Raw genomic sequence first — 5,145 nt, forward strand, 5'->3', positions numbered from 1 at the left:
TTGACCAAACACATGAACAGGCGACCTCCTGGGTACTGCAATGGGTTTAGAAGACATGTCTTCCAATCTGATTGTTAAGCCCCTAATGGCTCACTGAGGGACCTAATTATAGGCAACTTTGTCTTTGATTCTTTGTATCTTATTTTTTTGTTTTAAGAATTGTGTTTTGGGGAACATTGCTAAAGCTGATAAGGCGTTGCAATGATGCCATAGTCTAATTTTTGACATACTTTTGAAGAACTAAAGTCCTCTGAAAGCTAATGCAGGATGGTTATATCCTGATCTTTGATATCACCATCATTAAAACACAGTGTCCAACAACGGTGTCTTTGGCTAAATGCAAACAAGGAATATTGCACCCCTGTTCCTCAGTTGGGTAAAAAACACCCATAATGGTGGGGCAGTGGACACAACACACTCTCTGACCCTCGTACCACTGCACATTTTGGAGACATATCTCTCCCTAGCCCCACCTTGATCTACCTTTTTAGAAATGGTGCCAGTACTCCAATACTAAAAGCAAGAATTGTTGCAGTTTTTCCCCCAATTTCAGGATGGCACAGTGTAGTAACTTGTTGAACACATACAGCCCACCTCGCCGTGACACAATAGATTATGATTGGGAAATATTTGCGCTACCTGTACATGAGTGCTTTCTGGCCTGCCTATGGCATTCTTAGGGGCATATTATCAAGAACGGCGTTAAAAATTATCGCCGCTTTAGCGGCGATAATGGGCTTGATAATATGCCCTTGAGAATTCCAATAGAAGTCCATGTTCTGTTGTGAACATGGGCTTCTATTGGAATTCTCCAGGGCATATTATCAAGCCCATTATCGCCGCTTTAGCGACAGTTTTCTGCCGCTAAACTGGAGATAATTTTAACGCCGTCCTTGATAATATGTCCCGAAGTGTTTCACTTACGTTTCCCTAGATTAAATTGCTTTCATAGGAAAGTCATTTACAGTGGATGACAAATGTGGAAAGTGAGTGTTTTTCCATCTACGTTTTTTTAAGGCGATTCTCATACCTTTTGTAGGCCTAGCCGTAGCTTACATTTCGGTCACTTTTTTCAAGAGTGTTTTAATGGGTCCCACATGGGTTGAGCTCAAATTCCTTTCTCGGAATGTAACAGAGGAAAGTAAACATATCTTTAAATTTCAAATTTTGGAGTTGTTTGACAGCCTACACCCATGTATGCTGTTTGTGTAATGGAATGGGCAGTTTCCTACCTTAAGGCCTATGCTGATGTACACTGGTTGTGAGTTTTCAAACAGATGTATGAGGTAGCAAGGGCAAGTTACTTCACTTTGAAATTGACTTTTGTTCCATCACCTACTCCAGTCATAACGCTGACCACAAAACGGTAAGTCTGTAAACCTGTCTACTGACTAATAGTCAGTCGATCTCCAGTTTTCACTGACACTACTCACTGTAAACTTATCCTGCTGTACTCATATACATGGAACCAGTACTGCACTACTAAAAGCAAGAATTTGTTGCAGTTTTTCCACCATGAGAAGATGTCACAGTGTAATACCACATTGATCGCAACAGATACCTCGACCTGACACAGTAGCTTATGCTTGGGAAAGGTTTGCGCTACTTGTACCTGAATGCTTTTTGGCTTGACCGTTGTGTTTTTTCACGATTTTTGACGTTTCCAGTCTCTTCTGATATTTTTCTTTCAGTGTGTGTGATATATGAGTTAGGGAGTACTTGTACAACAAAGTCATGTGTAGTGGATGGGGAAAAAAGAAAGTCAGGGGCCCATTTACAAGGCCCCTAGCGGCACTTTTGTGCCCTCGGAGCATCACTTTTTTGAAGTTCAGGTTCCACAGCATATTTGTAAGGCCACGTAAAGCCACTTTATGTGGCTTTTCATGGCCTTATAAATATGTGCCCCTTTCACGCAGAAAACTGCGTGAAAGGACATTCCATGGGTGTTGCTGTGGGTGTTCCCACGCAACACCCATGGAACCTGACACATTCCCAGATTTATGAGAAACCGTAAACCTGGGAATGCTTCAGAACCTAACTAGAGAGGCGCTACGAAGAGAAATTAAAACATTTCTCCTCATGCTTTCATTTTTCTATGTGTGCTGCATTTTGCAGTACACATAAAAAAAGAAAAGCGCTTGAATGGATTGATTTTGTGCAGGAAGGTGTCCCTTATTGTTTTTAATGATTTCCACATTGAAGAGCGCTTCAATTTGTTTCTCGCAATCAAATCAAATCAAAATTCCTTTAATTTGCAATCTTTCAATTGCACATAATGAACATCAATATAACAAAATCTCATCATAAGGGGTCCTAATATAAAAAATACTTTTTATCTAAAAATAATCAAAACAAATATCATTAAAATGCTGAATCCATCTGAATATTAAACACATCATCCACTTTGGCTATTCTGTAAAGAAACAGGAGTCAACTGAGTTCTCAGCCTTATGGTTGACCACAGAAATTATGCAATACAGTTGCAAACAAACTGGTCCCCAAGCATTTGGATGGAGTAAAGTGCTAACCAACATTTTCTGAAATTGTATCTCCGTACAAGAGGTAAAATATTTTTTTTCTAGGATCTTCATAAAATGTACAAAATAAAACCAGGTGTAAATCTGATTGTGGGGATAAACCATCACATGGGCATGCAGGTAAGTCAAGCAGTGAGTGACTATTGCCCAGGTACCCCAGCCTCAAGGGGATGTAATTTAGTCGGGACCTTACTAATATAATACGATGTTGTAAGTTAGAAACCTGTGCCAAGTAGAAATGAATGTCCTGAGCGATGGAAGGAGACAGTTATTAAAGATTCACTGATGGTTTCAGATGATGGGCCTCCCTTCTTTCCCGAATATCTTTCAGGCGAAAGGCAGCCTTCTGTTTGGCTTTGGTAATCAGCCTACAACTAGTTGGATTTTCATAAAGTTCCAAAAGACCCATTGCCCCAAAAGTGGTTTTTACATAGTGCAGCCATTTAATTTGATCAACATGATCCAATTGTAATCAGCCTACAACTAGTTGGATTTTCATAGAGTTCCAAAAGGCCCATTGCCCCTAAAGTGTTTTTTACATAGTGCAGCCATTTAATTTGATCAACATGATCCAATTTTAGGTTCCCTCTAATGAGTAACCAACTCACCGGATATGGGCTATAGATGGAAAGGGTGTTTTCCCTGCTTGAACCGATGTTGGTTCGCCAACAAGGGCTCGCTTGCCCAGCAATGACATGGATTTTGCCCACAAGGTTAGTGCACTTTAGAGGAAATCCCTTGAATAGCCAAAACGGGTTTCTCCCTATGTTCGTGCCGGAAAGGGTTCCGCTGCAGAGTTGCTCCGCAAGGAACCGGCAAAGTGGTTCAGCTAACGAGCAATGAAAGAAGCAGCGCTGATGCCCTGAATTGCCACCACAACAAAATGAGCGCTCGTACTGCGACCCAGGATTTAAACAGAAGGTCTGGTGCTCGAAGCAATCTTACCAGCCTCCTCCTCGTCGCAGCGTTAGCTCCTCTTGGGAAAGTTAGCAGTATCTCTCTGATGCCCGGAAGTTGTTTCACAGAAATGCCTCAGGCACGTGCTGACGTCACCGCTATCAGAACCGCCGAGACTCATGGGACCTGTAGTCTCTATGGCGGATTTCGTGCTTTAGCGTGCCGAGGCAGTGTTCTTCTGGTGCCCTTCTGGTGGGACGCAACAGTACATCCCTCTCCTGAAGAACACTGACAGAGACATGGCTTCCCGGGGAAGCATTTGTGGAACAGTTTGACATAACGTGGTGCATGAACCCCTACTGCTGGCTCCCAGGTATTCTGTATCCTTTCCAAGCTATCAAGTACCATAACCTGGTTATGTATATCTTGGAATCTAGGATACCCCTCAACTCATGTTCCAGGTTCTCGTTCCCCAGCACCAGAGGCAGACCTCTTCTGGCAGCTGAACGAGAGGGTTTAAGCAATGAGGTGGGGAAAGATGGATGAATCCTCAGTGAGGAGGGTAAGGCCAGTCTAACTGCTACTGGGTTGATGAACTTCACCACTTTCATGGGCCGATGTATTTAGGGTTGAAAATGCTATGCCTCTTGAACCTTATGGTGGACAACCATATGTAATCCCCCAACTTATAGATGGGACCTGGATGCCGATGTTTGTCTGCGTATGCCTTGTAGTGCTCTTTTGCCTCTCTCAGCCTGCTCTGTGAATGTGGAGAACCTTCTTCCTCACCTCTGGTATGTCCTCGGTTCTAACTGGATGCAAAAAAGGGATGAAACCCTAAGTGCAGAAAAAAGGTGAGTGTTTCATGGAGCTATGTGTAGCACTTTTGTAGGCGATTTCTGCCAACCATAAACTGTCTACCCAAGCTTCAGTGGTGTTATCCACGTAGCACCTCCGGTACTGTTTTAAAGTTTGGTTCACCCGCTCAGTTTGGCTGTCTGTTTGTGGGTGGAAACTCATAGACAGATTAGGTGCTCTCAAAGAATTTCCAAATTTAACACCCATTCATGGTTCTGGGGATACCAATGTTTTCGAGGTGGCTATTAAACAAATGAGTACTAGGTTCGGAAGGAAAATTAATATTGTAGTGGAGAGATTTAAGTTTTATTCACGTGTCCATAAAGAAGATGAATCTATTGAAGATTTTGTCTCTGCCTTACGTACACTAGTTGGTTCTTCCGCATTTGAGACCATCAGCTATGAACAAGTATTAAGGGACCAGATCATGATGAAGACCAAAAGTAAGAAAATTCAAGAGAGACTATGGTTAGGCACAGAATCTTCTTTAATTGCTGTAGTAAATATCGCTGAAGGAATTGAATAGACGGAGAAGTTTGTCAGTGAAATTTGAAGTCAAGCGGTAGGCAGTCAAGCGGTAGGTCATACTGTAAAAATACATGACACTGTATCAGAGGTATCTTTAGTAAAAAACCAGTACACCTCTAAAAGAATTCCTTTTCCTCCTAAAAAAGGTACTGGAGGAAAGGACAATACATCTGTTGTTAGAAGAAGCCAAATAATCTGCTACAGATGCGGCAGCTTGAATCACGTAGGAAGCTACAAAGGATGTCTAGCGTGAGACAAAATTTGCATCAAATGCAAGAGAACCGGTCCTTTTGGGAGAGTGTGCAAATCGTTTCAGAGAGTTAAT

General features: G+C 42.2%; 1 non-coding gene across 1 annotated transcript; it reads left to right on the forward strand.

Annotated features, from left to right (window-relative positions):
• Positions 1-686: 686 nt before the first annotated feature.
• Positions 687-1,026, forward strand: LOC144829904 (small nucleolar RNA snR37). Its single transcript, XR_013610882.1, has one exon. It is a non-coding gene; the product is annotated as a small nucleolar RNA snR37 (small nucleolar RNA).
• Positions 1,027-5,145: the final 4,119 nt, after the last annotated feature.

This window comes from Lissotriton helveticus, chromosome 4_1, assembly GCF_964261635.1.
Source record: "Lissotriton helveticus chromosome 4_1, aLisHel1.1, whole genome shotgun sequence".
NCBI lineage: Eukaryota > Metazoa > Chordata > Amphibia > Caudata > Salamandridae > Lissotriton > Lissotriton helveticus.